The following is a 15,127-nucleotide window of genomic DNA, read 5'->3' on the forward strand; positions in this document are numbered from 1 at the left end:
TTCCTCACAGACCGACAGTTTGCCGTGGACACCCTACTCAACCCAGTCTAAGCACAACAGCCAGCCCTCGGTCCCTCAGTTGTGGACAAGTAAAAGACCATTTCCTCCTAGCCATGACAAAGCTAAGAGGTTGAATTTCACCATCTGCAAGCTGCTGGCTACAGAAATGCTGCCTTTCCGCCTGGTGGACACAGAGGATTTTCGAGACCTTATGTCCGTCGCAGTGCCCCAGTACCAGATGCCCAGTCACCACTACTTCTCAAAGAAAGGTGTGCCTGCGCTACACCAGCATGTCGCACACAACATCACCGCTTCTTTGAGAAACTCTGTGTGCGACAGGGTGCATTTCACCACAGACACTTGGACGAGTAGGCATGGACAGGGGCTTTACATGTCGCTGACTGGGCACTGGGTAACTATGGTGACAGCAGGACAAGGGGCTGCTGTCCAAGTCTTGCTGTCCCCACGAGTTGTGCGTCAATCCTCTTTATCTAGAAGTTCCTCCACTGCTTCTGCCTCCTCAATCTCCTCTCGGTCCTCCACCTGCACCCAAAGCCTGTCTGGTAATGCCACCTGCATTCTAACTGCGCAGAAGGAATCCTGCACACCTCTTTACTATGCTGGCAGCAGGGCTCAACAGCATCAGGCGGTGTTTACTTTGAAATGTCTGGGAAATGTGACTCACACAGCTGAGGAGTTGTGGTCAGCTCTGGAGACCGAGTTTCATGAATGGTTGGCTCCACTGGACCTGCAGCCATCGAAGGCCGTGTGCGACAATGCTGCAAACCTGGGTGCAGCCCTTCACCAGGGCAATGTCACACACGTGCCTTGTATGGCTCACGTGTTGAACCTGGTTGTCCAGCAATTTTTAGCCCACTGTCCCGGACTAGATGGCCTTCTGCAGAGGGCACGATCGCTGTGTGCTCACATCCGCCGTTCGCATCCCGCAGCTCAACGGCTTACATCTCTACAGAAGTCGTTGGGCCTGCCAGTTCACCGGCTGAAATGCAATGTGACGACACCGTGGAATTCAACTCTGCACATGTTGCAGCAACTGTGGCAGCACCAACGAGCCCTGGTGCAATACGTTCTGACGTATAGCCTGGGCCAACGAGATCCAGAGGTGGGGCAAATCACACTGCAGGAGTGGTCTCAGATCAAGGACCTATGCACCCTTCTGCACAGTTTTGAAATGGCGACGAAGATGTTTAGTGCTGACGATGCCATTATCAGCATGACTATTCCGGTGATCTACATGCTGGAGCACACGTTAAACAGTATTTGGAGTCAGGTGGTGGGACAAGAGGAGGTGGAAGAAGTAGAGGAGGAGTCGTATGCGGAAGGGATAACATCTCCAAGGTCCAGACGGTCGGCAGCACCCAGGCGGCAGGCATGGGAGGGTGGGGGAGAGGGATTAACGAGGATGCATGGTAGCAGCCAAACTGTTGAGGAAGGTGCAGGAGCCGAGGAAGAAGTGGAAGACGAACTGGCGATGGGCATGGAAGACTCATCAGATGAGGGAGACCTTGATCACATTTCTGTTGTGCAAGGTTGGGGGGAGAGTGCAGAGGAAGGAAGCATGATTCTTACCTCACCATCAACACAACAAGGACTTGGTCCTCCTGGATGCGCAAGACACATGAGTGCCTTCTAGCTGCACTACCTGCAACATGACCCTCGGATTGTCAGAATTCGAAGTAATCCCGCCACGCTCTTAGATCCCCGGTACAAAAGTAAATTTGCCGAAAAAATTGCTGCCATAGAAAGGGATTCACGCATGCAGGAGTATCAGCAGAGGCTGTTACAGAATCTTATATCTGCTTTTCCACAAAACACCAGTGATGCATGTAGTGAATCTCACAGTTCTAACTTGCCAACCGTGGGACTGTCGAGTCTTCATCACTCAAACCGTAACAGTAACACCGTATCTGCTGGTAACAGCAATTTGTGGAATCGTTTCACCAATTTTTTAGACCATCCTTTGCAAAGCCACAGGAGACAAGAAGTCTGACACATAGTCAACGCCTAGAGAGGATGGTACAGGAGTATCTCCAAGTGAACATCGAAGCCATGACTGTGTCACTGGACCCTTGCTCATTTTGGGCTTCCAATCTTGAAAAATGGCCTGAGCTCGCCACTCACGCCTTGGAGATCTCGTCGTGCCCCGCAGCCAGCGTTCTCTCTGAACGTGTGTTCAGTGCTGCTGGTGGTGTGCTGACAGATAAGCGCACGCGGCTGTCCACTGACAATGTAGACAGACTCACGTTCATAAAGATGAACAAATCATGGATCTGCAAGGACTTTTCTACCCCCGTGTCATCTTGGGGAGACTAAAAGCTTGAGGATTTTGGAAAATCACCTCACCAACCATTTTAAGCAACTCTGGGGCAATTGATGTCACTTAAGTGGTGTCTATGCCACAATTTTTGGAAAAAATGGAGACTCATTTTGGGGTCCCCTTGCTGTGTTTTAATGACGTTGGCATTGTTAATTCCAGGTGGGTCGGATCGCCCCCCCCCCCTTTTAACCGTAAGAAACTACATACACTATGGCTTGGGGTAACACAGATGGTTGAGTCTGCAGAGCTGTTTACTCATACTATAGCCTGGGAATCAGAGGTCTGCTCCAAAGCTTCAGTGTCTGCTAGTCACCGTAGTAGCCCAGCTGTGAAGCAAGCTACACCGCCTGTGTATCTAATAACAATTTTTTACTGCATCTAACCCAGGCAATCATTTTGGGCTAGTAGCAGTGTCTCGTAGTCAGCGGAGTAGCCCATCTGAAGCAAGCCACACCGCCTTTGTATCTAATAACAATTTTTAACTGCATCTAGCCCAGGCAATACTTTGGGCCTAGTAGCAGTGTCTGCTAGTCAGCGGAGTAGCCCAGCTGTTAGGCAAGCTACATTGCCTGTATATCTAATTGCAAATTTTTAACTGCATCTAGCCCAGGCAATACTTTGGGCCTAGTAGCCGTGTCTGCTAGTCAGCGGAGTAGCCCAGCTGTTAAGCAAGCTACACCACCTGTACTTTGGACACTTAATTTTTTCAAAGGAAACGCTTCGGGCCCCCGGGACACTCAGTGAAGAGCATCGGGGAGGCGCCCCAAGGCAAAGGGGCTGGGACTGGCGGTAGCACGCCTTGCGGCGGACCGCCAAGCTCGATCCTTATAAAAGCTTTTTAACTGCAGCAGCTTTAGTGGATGCTACTGGAGCTGGAATTACCGCGGCTGCTGGCACCAGACTTGCCCTCCTTGTAAAAGGATTTAAAGTGTACTCATTCAAATTACAGAGCTTAGACCCGCCTCCACCGCGGGGGGTCTCGACCCACCAGTGGACAGGCACCAGTATTGGGAGAGGGGGGCTGGCCATCAGGGTCCACCGTGGCTCTGGCAAAACCCGGCGACACGGAGGTCGCACGGGCAGGAACGGCCTGGCCGTGTCGGCTTCGCACTCCAGCATAGTCCCTCTGCCGGCTCACGCCCGTAACCTCAAAGGGATGCGCAAGCGGCTTTTCTTCCCAGGGCTGTTCCCCGCCCAGCAGGAACGTGGCGGAGCTCAGGTTGGCCTTCCACCGTACTCCCTTACTTCCCTCGCCCTCTTTCCTTCTTCCGTTCTCCATCTAACCCCTCGGCTCTGTGGTGTCCGCTCTCCCTCCAGCTCTCTCCCTCTCATAGGTGGACTACCGCGTGTATTCACACTGTGGCAAATCTTTTGGGCCCAGGCATAAGAAGTCATCGAGCTAATGGATAATATGTGCCCCCTTAGAAACGTCCATGACGACCCATTCGAGGAAGCAACTAAACGCCTCAAATAGTGAGCAGGATATGGAGGTGCCATGGGCAAACAGAGATCTATATAGTATGCTCCTTCCCAGAAACAGCCCAATAGGCGGACACTATTCAGAGGCACAGGTAGTAAGTAACCGGAATGCCCCCTCAATGTCTGTTTTGGCCATTAGGGTGCCCCTTCCCAACTTCTTGACCTGCCTGATTGCCTTGTCAAAGGATGTACAGTATATACTACTGTACTTGGTTCTGTATCGATGTTGTCGTTTACTGACCTGCCCCTTGGATATGACAAATGGTGGATTAGTCCGATGTATTGGGTTCCGTTTTTGGCACGACTCCCAATGGGGATACCACTACATCTTGTAAGGAATGTGTTCTGAATGGAACCGCCATTCTACCTAAAGATATATATTTTTTTAATTTTCTTGTCACGACGTCTGGGTGTTGGTAGGCTGATTTTAGATTTTTACTCCAGCCTTTCTTGATTTTAGAAGGGCATGACATGCCTATATCTGTCTCCTCCTCCTTTTACTCCTCCACCTCTTTTCTTTTCGCATGACTATATGTACTTGTCATTTTTCCATGTGTTATTTGTGTCTTCTGAGCAGTTTGTCAGCTTTTGGACACCTTTTCAAGGTGTTTTCTATGTGCTTTCTATGTGTTTCTATGTGTTTTTGTTTGCCTGCCATTGGTTTTAACGGTGTTCAACGGTGTTCGACGAACAGTTCAACGAACAGTTCGGCGAACATACTGGTGTTCGACGAACCGAACTGAACCCGAACACTACGGGGGTGGCTCAACACTATTATTAACATGGTAAACTATATTTGGCCTTGAAAGTTTATTTACTGCTCATGTATAAAAATTAATGGCGTATGGATGACAATACAGATGATTGGGGTTAAAAGTCGTACATTATTATTATTATTATTATTATTATTATTATTACCGTATTTATTTTAAGAGCCCCATTGATTCCATGGTGCTGTACATGAGAAGGGTTACATACAGGATACAAATATAAAACACGATGAGCAAATTAACAATTACAGACTGATACAGAAATTAGAAAGCCCTGCCCTTGCGGTCTTACAGTGTTAAGGATAATGGAGAGTAGGATAGGGGGTGATGGCATCTTCAGTGGTGGTGAGGTGGGCAGCAGGGTCATTGCAGGCTGTAAGCCTTCCTGAAGAGGTGGGTTATCAAGTTCAGTCTGAAGGTTCCGATTGTGGTGGATAGTTGGATGTGTTGAGGCACAGAATTCCAAAGGATGGGGAACACTCAAGAGAATTCCTGGAGGCGATTGGGTGAGGAACATATGAATGTGGAGGAGAGAAAGAGGTCTTGGGAGAACCGGAGGTTGCGTGTTGGAAGATTTCAGGATGTTATTTTGTAGATATACGGAAACAGCTTATGGATGGCTTTGTAGGTCAGTGTTATAAGTTTGAACTGGATATGTTGGGGAATTGGAAATCAATGAAGGGATCTGCAGATGGGAGAAACGGAGGAGTAGCATGGAGAGAGGTGGATTAGTTGGGCAGCAGAGTTAATGATGGCCGGAGAGGTGTAACGAGTGTTAGCAGGGAGGTCACAGAGGACGATATTGCAGTAGTCGAGGCAGGAGATAATGAGGGCATGAACTAACATTTTAAGAGATTTAGGGTTGAGAAAAGGATGGATTCTAGAAATATTTTTGAGTTGGAGGTGGTAAGAGCTTCAATGTGCGGTTTTATGAACAGAGCAGAATCGAGGGTAACTCTGAGGCAGCATACTTCTGATACTGTGGAATGAGTGGTGTCGTTAATTGTGATAGATAAATCAGGTAGTGGGGTTAGGTGAGATGGAGGAAAGATCATGAGTCACATTTTGTCCACGTTGAGTTTTAGGAAGCGTAAAGAGAAGGAGGATAAAGCTGATAGGAAATCTTGGATTCTGGACAACAGAGAGGTGACATCAGGGTCAGAAAGGTAGATCTGCCCACGATGCAGAAATGCTCCAGATTTTTTCCTGAGCATTTCTGCATCTCCCTGGCAGAAAAAACGCATGCAGATTGTGCATGCGGATTGTACATTCGTTTTTCCTGCCAGGGACATGCGGATGTGAAGCATTCTTCACATGCATTTCCGCATGCAGGTTGACAAGCGCTTTCCAAGCGATTTTAGCTTCACTTGGAAAGTGCTTGACAACTTGGTCACACTATATAAATCCATGCAAACGATGGCCCCCGCAGTCTTTATTTGCTCCGTCCTGGCTTGCCGGCAGCTCACGGTACACTGAAGGACCTGCCGTCATATGACTAAATGACGTCAGCGCAGGTCCTTCAGTCCACCGCGATCTGTCGGCAAGTGAAGACAAGCACACCGCGGGCCATCAGAAGGTAAATATAATATTTATTTTTTATTTTATTCTTTTTTTTACAGGTTCTTTGGTACCCGGGTCCGCAGGAGAGTCATCCGTACATTTAGATGCTTGGATTCCGCATGTACAGATCCAGTGATGCGGATTCCATGCGGTCCAATGCAAGTCCATGGCGGCGAAAATGCAGCGCTTCCGCAAAATAATTGGTAGTGCTGCGTTTTTTTCCGAAATTTTGGCAGCATGTGCACAGCACATGCGGATTATCATTGGGGAACATGGCAGCCCTTCTACCATGCGTTTTTTAAGCGTTTCTGCAGAGATTTTGCCGCTACGGAAACGCTTAAAAAACACATCGTGGGCACACAGCCTAAGGGCATATGTAATCATGGTGAGAGAATAAGTGTGGGAAGATAAAGAGATAAGCACAGTTAACCTCTTACCTTCTGGTCACTTCTAGAACATTTTTGGTATATTTCTAATGTGCACTTAAAAGCTGTACTTGAGAAGATACACTCAGAGACCCCTTGGTCCAAATTAATGCATCTTTAATTGCACCTGAAAGATACCAGTTGAGACCAGAGGGGAGGAGCCACAGGGAGGCAGGTAAGACAATTAGAGAAATAGGATAAATTAACAGACAGGAGCAAATGCAAAACTTTTCTAATTACACAGCAAGGAAGCAACAGACATACCAAAAATAGACAGATGTGAACTGTGATCCATGAATGTGAAGAATATTCATTTACAGGTGCTTCTCACGAATATAGTAGAATATCTTCAAAAACTACATTTATTTCAGTTCTTCAATACAAAAAGTGAAACTCATATATTATATAGAGTCATTACAAACGGAGTGATCTATTTCAAGTGTTTATTTCTGTTAATGTTGATGATTATGACTTACAGCCAATGAAAACATAAAAGTCATTATCTCAGTAAATTAGAATACTTTATAACAACAGCTTGAAAAATGTTTTTTAAATCCGAAATGTTGGCCTACTGAAATGTATGTTCAGTAATGCACTCAATACTTGGTCGGGGCTCCTTTTGCATCAATTACTGCATCAATGCGGCGTGGCATGGAGGAGATCAGCCTGTGGCACTGCTGAGGTGTTATGGAAGCCCAGGTTGCTTTGATAGCAGCCTTCAGCTCGTCTGCATTGTTAGGTCTGGTGTCTCTCATCTTCCTCTTGACAATACCCCATAGATTCTCTATGGGGTTAAGGTCAGGCGAGTTTGCTGTCCAATCAAGCACAGTGATACTGTTGTTTTTAAACCAGGTATTGGTACTTTTGGTAGTGTGGACAGGTGCCAAGTCCTGCTGGAGAATGAAATTTCCAGCTCCAAAAAGCTTGTCGGCAGAGGGAAGCATGAAGTGCTCTAAAATGTCCTGGTAGACGGCTGCGCTGACTTTGGTCTTGATAAAACACAGTGGATCTACACCAGCAGATGACATGGCTCCCCAAACCATCACTGATTGTGGAAACTTCACACTAGAACTCAAGCAGCTTGGATTGTGTGCCTCTCCACTCTTCCTTCAGACTCTGGGAACTTGATTTCCAAAAGTAATGAAAAATTTAGTTTCATCTGAAAACAACACCTTGGACCACTGAGCAATAGTCCAGGTCTTTTTCTCCTTGGCCCAGGTAAGACGCTTTTTTCCTTCCACTAAACTTTCAGTTAATATGCTTGGATACAGCTCTCTGTGAACAGCTAGCTTCTTTAGCAATGACCTTTTGTGGCTTACCCTCCTTGTGGGGTGTGTCAAGGACTGCCTTCTGGACATCTGTCAAGTCAGCAGTCTTCTCCATGATTGTGGAGCCTACTGAAACAGATTAAGAGACCCTTTCAAAAGCGTAGGAAGCCTTTGCAGGTGTTTTTGTTAATTATTCTAATACTGAGATAATGACTTTTGTGTTTTCATTGGCTGTAATCCATAAACATCAACATTAACAGAAATAAACACTTGAAATAGATCACTCTGTTTGTAATGACTCTATATAATATATGAGTTTCACTTTTTGCATTGAAGAACTGAAATAAATTAAATTTTTGATGACATTCTAATTTTGTGAGAAGCACCTGTAACATACATACCATAGCGGTAACCCATACAGCTGCTATCAATGCCAGTGGATATAGTGAGTCCAGACATTTGGTCCGATCTTTTTGCCACAATGTAACAAGACTTTATGAAAGTCTCTCTTCTCCAGAAGAACATTATAAGCAAACAAGGGGCTACAGAGCTGGCTCAAGGGTCATGGAAAAGGGAAAAAAATGATGAGTCTTTCAATTTTGAATGGAAAAATATAACACCATATTAAGTTCCCCAAGCCCTTCTCTGCTGTGCAACCCAATGATTACACTTGACTTACAGCTCAGTATTAGTTGTTGTCAGTTGTACCATAAGTGACTGTGACATTGGAACATTGGATTAGGAATTGAAATAAATATGTGATATTTAGCTTTTAAATGGGTTGTTCCAAGAACAAAGTACATTTTTATCTATAGATTTTTGAATAATAGTATATGTCAAAAAATGTTCCTGTGCTGAAAAAATCTTATAAATATCCCCCTGTTATGAACTGTGTAATGGCTGTGTCTGACTATGCAGGAACATGGTCTGATCATACCAAAGCTACTGGCCAGGGGAGGAAAGAAAAGAGAGTATACAGACAGGACAGCATGGGATCACAGCTGACTCTTTCTGTGAGGTAGAACATTTAAAAACAGGCAGGGAAACATTTTACCTCTCAGAAAGCAGCAGCTGCAATCCCTTGCTGTCTTTCTTTCTGTGAGGTAAAACATTTACCTGTCTGTATACTCTACTTTGCTTCATCCCCTGCCCAGGAGATGTGGTATGATCAGATCGTGTTCCTGCACAGTCAGACACAGCCATTACACAGCACACGGCATGAGCACATTATCTCAGCAAATGTTCCTGCATTTTTAAACACATCTAATTGCGGAACTTATTTTTATCCCAAGGTCTATAAAATGTACTTTGTTTGTGGGACAACCCCTTTAGTGTTCCAAATGTGTTGTAATTTCTGTTGCTGGTCACAAATTGCTTGTGACTCAATTGCCAAAGATTTAAATGAAAATCACGTGTGACTGTACCTTGTGTGCGACTTATCTGTGATTTGCCCATTTTTTTAATAAAAGATCATTTCACCCAACGAATGAGCTTCCTGTTTGTTCATTGGGCGATTGGAAGCCTGTTTTCACTGAAAGATTTTCGTGAAATGAGTGTCATTAAGAACACTCGTTCACAGTAATAGATTAGTGTAAATGCAACATAAGAGGAAAGCAGAGCAGGTAAAATCTAATTGAACTGAGTCATTTCATGACATCAGCGTAATAGAACTCAGGGGAGTAAATATACCAGTGGTTCTGAACAGTTAAATTCAGGTCACACTCTACTCATCCTGATCTTATCTCTTTATTCAAAACCATGCAACAGGATTAAATTTTAATTTCATAATTGCAATAGCTGGCAAAGCCGAAAAAGAACAAGTTAATTTGTAATGAAAGATGTTTCTTAGCAACCTTGGTGCCATACATACAGATCTGTAATTGATAACATATATGACTGACACAAGAGATACTTGTGTTTGAAAGAAGATATCTGCACACAATTTATCATATATGGCTGCAATATCAGGGAGAATGTTGTAACAATGTCAATAAAAAAAATTGACAGCGGCATCTAGGGGAAAGTTCCCATGAGTATTTGGTAAAGAGGAGCAGAGCTTTTGCAATTCAAAAAAAAATTGATTTGTGGCGAATACACTTGTACAAATCTCAGTACTGGACAGATTATAATTGCTGATCACCTGCATCTTAAAAACATCTCCAAAATTCAACCTTTTCTCACCTTTAAAACTGCAAAAACTCTTACTATCAAGCTTATTCATTATCGCTTGGACTACTGCAACTCTCTACTGATTAGTCTCCCTCTTACCAAACTTTCTTCTCTCTAATCCATCACGAATGCAGCAGCCAAGATCGTATTTCTGTCCAGCCGCTTCACCGAAGCCTCCACCTTGTGCCAGCCATTGTACTGGTTACCCATTGGTACAGAATACAATATAAACATAACTCTAACCCACAAAGCTCCATAGTTCTACACCACCATACATCTCCGCCCTCATCTCTATCACCCTATCCATGCTATCCATTCTGCAACAGATCTAAGACTAACATTTTCCATAATCCAAACCTCTCAATTCCGTTTTCAAGATTTCACTTATGCTGCGCCAGTTTTCTGGAATGCATTACCCAGGACGATCCGATTAATACCTTACACCCACATATTTTAGCATGTTTTAAAAATACATCTCTTTAGACAGTCCTATTATCTCATTTCACTAATATAACACTCCCCTGTTCCCCCTTTCTAAATTTTCCTCAGAATCTGGTCCCTCTTATTCATCTGTCTCCACATCCTCCATACACCCAATAGCACTTGGTAGCCGTACTTAGATACTGGCTGATGACCGGCTCATGCAACTTTATATCAAAACCTATTTATTATAATGATGGCTAGGCCATAAATGACAAGCACATTCTGCCTATTGTCAACCCCCCTATTTCCTTATATATTGTATGCTTGCGATCATTGCTCTCATTTCTTCAGTAGCTGTTGAACTATGAGTTACTTTGTAATGTTTTAATTGTCTGTACATGTCCCTCACAATTGTAAAGTGCTGCATAATATGTTAGCACTATATAAATAAAATTAATACAATTATCATAAGAATTAACAATCTACATGAGAGAAAGATTTACCCAGTGACTCTTGGGATGGAAAATGACTGACAAACTGTACAAACTCTGCTGGGAACCGCTGATCTGTGATGATCTGTAAGATATTATATCTGCAGATCATTATGGGGAGGCCAGCTCGCAATGCAATATGACATTTAACTGCTTTCTCATGCTTCAGCAATGTGGGAAATAGGGCCGGACTAGATTTTTTTGCTATACGTAAATCGAAACCCAAAATGTTCAAATTTGCGTGAAACTGCAAATTTCAGGAAATTTGATTCAAACTTGATCCTCCGCAGATGAGTCTTTGATGTTGCAGATTTTGCGAATTACCTGCGTTTTTTAATGCATTTTAAGTGCAGTTTTTAATCACGCTTTTGACGCTGTGTTTTTTACCCCTTTTTTGTGTGTCATGTTTTAAATAAAGCTGTTTTTTTTATACTTCCTGGTATTTCGTTTTGACAAAACTTCATTGATATAGTCACGTGTGGATTACTTGCATCTTTTACCTGCAGATTTTCTTCATTTTATGTAATTCTATGGGGAAAGTCCACACATGAAACTCAGAGCACCTGCAAGAGAAATTGACATGCTTCGGAAGTCAAATACGCACCGCAGGTCAGTTTACGCTGCGTAAAAAAAGCCCAGTGGGCAGGAGAGTTCTATAAATTCCATCCACTTTGCTGGAACTGTAAGACGTTTTTTTCAGTAAAACTATGCTGCATCAAAAACTCATCGAGGAGGATAAAAACAACAAATTTACTCACGGAAACTGTTTTGGGATATGCTCCTTCTTTGAGGAGTTTTTAGTGGAGTTTTTCATTTCCTAAGGCAGTTTTGTAAAGTTTTCAAGTATTTTTGGAGAGTTTTTTTCCTCTCTTTTTGGGGGGACGAGGCAGTCTTCTGATTAGACCTTGCCTAGTTTGGAGCGTTTTCTCTTAAGAGATGCTTCAAATAAGTGACATGCACATTTTTTTTTCCCACCCGGAAATTTTCAGAACCTGAAGTGAAAGATGAACGCTCTAAAGACTGAACATACGAACAGCAAAGTGGTTTTACAATAGAAATGAGTAAGAAGAGTCTTTTAAGCATTTTGTAAAGATGTCGGCAATAAAGGTAAGTGATTATTTTTTACAGCACATTAACCCTTTAAGGATGAGGTGTAATTTGTTTTCTCTTTTATGCATTCCAGATGGAATATACAGTGGGTGAAATAAGTATTGAACACGTCACCAATTTTGTAAGTAAATATATTTCTAAAGGTGCTATTGACATGAAATTCTCACCAGATTTCAGTAGCAACCATCCAATCTACACACAGGCAAAGAACTCAAACCATAGATGTCCATAAATTAAATTAAGTGTAATAACAATATCTTTTTATTTATATAGCACCAACATATTCCACAGCACTTTACAATTCAGACAATTTACAGACATTATCATCGCTGTCCCCATTGGGGCTCACAATCTAAATTCCCTATCAGTATGTCTTTGGAGTGTGGGAGGAAACCGGAGGAAACCCACACAAACATGGGGAGAACATACAAACTCCTTGCAGATGTTGTCCTTGGGGGGATTTGAACCCAGGACCCCAGTGCTGCAATGCTAACCACTGAGCCGCCCATATATGAGAAATGACACAGGGAAAAAGTATTGAGCACGCTTACTGAAATTTATTTAATACTTGACGCGTTCAATACTTATTTCATCTGCAATATATTTTTTATTTGTAGCTGTATGAGGTCTTGTTTTTGAGGACAAACAAGTTCAATATGTCAGTGTCACCATTTTACAGGTACCTATAAATTTAATTTAAATTTAACTCTTTATGAAGAGAAATAAAAAAAAGCTATTTTGCTTTTACATTTTACATTTTATGCTATTCACAGTGCTGAACATATAACGTAATCATTTTATTCTGTAGGTCAGTATGATTATGTCAATAGCAAATTTTTATAGGTTTATTTATGTTTTCGTAGTTTTGTAGCATAAACGCAGTGTTTGTGACAAGCCCAGGGGATGGGGGATGACTCGGTTACACGGGCCTTTAGCCTTTAGGAGGTCGCGGTGGTCGGCTCCCGGGCCCGTACTCTGGGGTCTCTCTTTAAAAGGGCGTTGATAGATATCAAGTTTATAAAAGTTCGTGACGCCACCTATGGTTTCTGATGATATTCACCAGCACTGCGCAGTCCGCTGAGGCCGGTGATAAGGCAGCTAGATGGTATGGCTCCCCACAGGTGGAGCTAGGCCTCAGGGCAGGGTACGGACGGGGTATGCAGGACGGAGAGACCCAGCTGGGTCAGAGCAAGAACAGGGACGGACACAATAGTCACTTCAGTACCTTTTACTGATGGAAATTCAGGCACTCCCCGGAGCACTGTAGGGTGAAGGGTGTATGTCCGGATCCTCCCCAATGAGCAGGTTTTGGGCCTCCTGGTTCTTGCTGCTGCTTAGTAAGTTTCTGACCTGCCTGGAGCTAGGCCTAACTTTGTCTCTGTCCTGCGCTGGCTGACCTTGTGGTAGGGCCTTCTCTTGGAGTGCACACTCCCGACCTACGGGGCCTATGTGTCTCCTGGCTCTGGTACATATCAGCACTTTAGCGATCCTGGGACCTGTAGTTCTCCAGGGATTCCGGTTTATCTTACTCGGTCGTGGAGATCCCGGTAAGCTTCGGACCTGGTATCCTGTAACTGCTTCTTCAGGGTGAGCTAGTTAAGCTCCTCTGCCCCCTATGAACTAACTCTCTACTCTTCGCCTTCGGCCTACTCGGACCCTCAATAGGCTACTCACACTAACGGCAGCTTGCCGTGCTTCACCGATCTTATGGCGCCGGCACACCTAAAGCTCACCTCTCTGAGCTACAACTGAGTCTAGAACATGCTCCACTGCAGACTGACATCTCTCAGGCTTCTACTGCAGGAACTCTCTCAACAGGTTTGCTTTCTGTCAATTCCAGTCTAGACTAACTGCTGCCTGGCTCCACCTTCCCTTTTATATCTCCCTAACGGGCTCCCTCTGGTGGTCTGAGGTGGAAGGTGGAGATGTGTGAATGGTTATGGGGGCCTCTTGTGGAGGAATCCTTCAATACACCCTTCTAGGATTTGTGATACCAAGCACAGCTGGGCGTCACATTTGCAACAAAAAAATAATTTGTTTTTAGGGTGCCATATTATAAGAGACTATACCTGATACTATTTTCTGATACAGATGACTTTGATTACTTTTTATCACACTTTTAGGGAGATGTAATGAAAAAAAAGCACTTACATTTTTTTTCATGTTTTTCTACTTTTGCACAAAAATAACTTTTGACGTGAGATGAACAAAAACAGCAATTTTGACATTGTAAATGAAATGCTTTACAGTACAGGTCCTTATGGATATGGTGATACCAAATATGGGTCTTTTTTGGAGTGTTTGCCTCTTCAATGTGAAAACTAGTATTTGGGAGTTTTTTTCCATTTTCTCAAAACACTTTAAAATATTTTTTTACATTTATTAGTCTCACAAAGGGACTTAAACATTTGATCCTTTTAGTAGTGTATTATCTCAGCCTGTCGGTGTTATATTGACAGACCACCTGGTCATACCTGCCTCTAAAGGCCCCGTCACACTTAGCGACGCTGCAGCAATCCCAACAACGATACGACCTGTCAGGGATCGTTGCTGCGTCGCTATGTGGTCGCTGGTGAGCTGTCAAACAGGCAGGCTCACCAACGATCAGGGGAGCAGCGACATCGTGGAAAGGATCTTTCCACGATGTCCTGCTCCTGGTTACCAGCCTGCTGCTGAAGCAGGAGCAGGCTGGTAACCATGATAAACAGCGGGTTGCTAGTGACACACGCGCACCTAGTAACCCGCTGTTTATCATGGTTACCACTCTGCTACGGTGAGCAGGAGGCTACCGCTCAGCGGGAGGGCAACGACCAAAAAAAGGTCCAGGACATTCTGCAGCGACCTCACAGCAGGGGCCTCATCGCTGCAAAGTGTCTCACATAGCGACATCGCTGGTGAGGTCGCTGTTGCGTCACCAAAACCGTGACACAGCAGCGATCTCGCTATGTGAGACGGGGGCTTAATAGGCTTTAGTCTATGGCTGATCTAAAGGCAGTACAGCTGTGCTGCAAGGACAATGGACAGACAAAGGGAGTGTTCTCATTATTCACAGAAGCATCTGTGGGGGTTAATGTGCTAGGACAAGAGCTAATTC

The 15,127-nt window shown here is 44.1% G+C and overlaps 1 long non-coding RNA gene across 1 annotated transcript in view; it reads left to right on the top strand.

Annotated features, from left to right (window-relative positions):
* The window catches only part of LOC141271073 (uncharacterized), a 228,725-nt gene extending 216,576 nt beyond the window's left edge, over positions 1-12,149 (top strand). The window contains exons 2-3 of the long non-coding RNA XR_012321820.1: positions 11,913-12,030; positions 12,107-12,149. This is a non-coding gene — a long non-coding RNA (uncharacterized lncRNA). The remainder of the gene's footprint in view (positions 1-11,912; positions 12,031-12,106) is intronic.
* Positions 12,150-15,127: the final 2,978 nt, after the last annotated feature.

The sequence above is a fragment of the Phyllobates terribilis genome, unplaced genomic scaffold, assembly GCF_046119375.1.
Source record: "Phyllobates terribilis strain yellow unplaced genomic scaffold, ASM4611937v1 Scaffold_5__5_contigs__length_657084704, whole genome shotgun sequence".
In the NCBI taxonomy this organism is placed as follows: Eukaryota; Metazoa; Chordata; class Amphibia; order Anura; family Dendrobatidae; genus Phyllobates; species Phyllobates terribilis.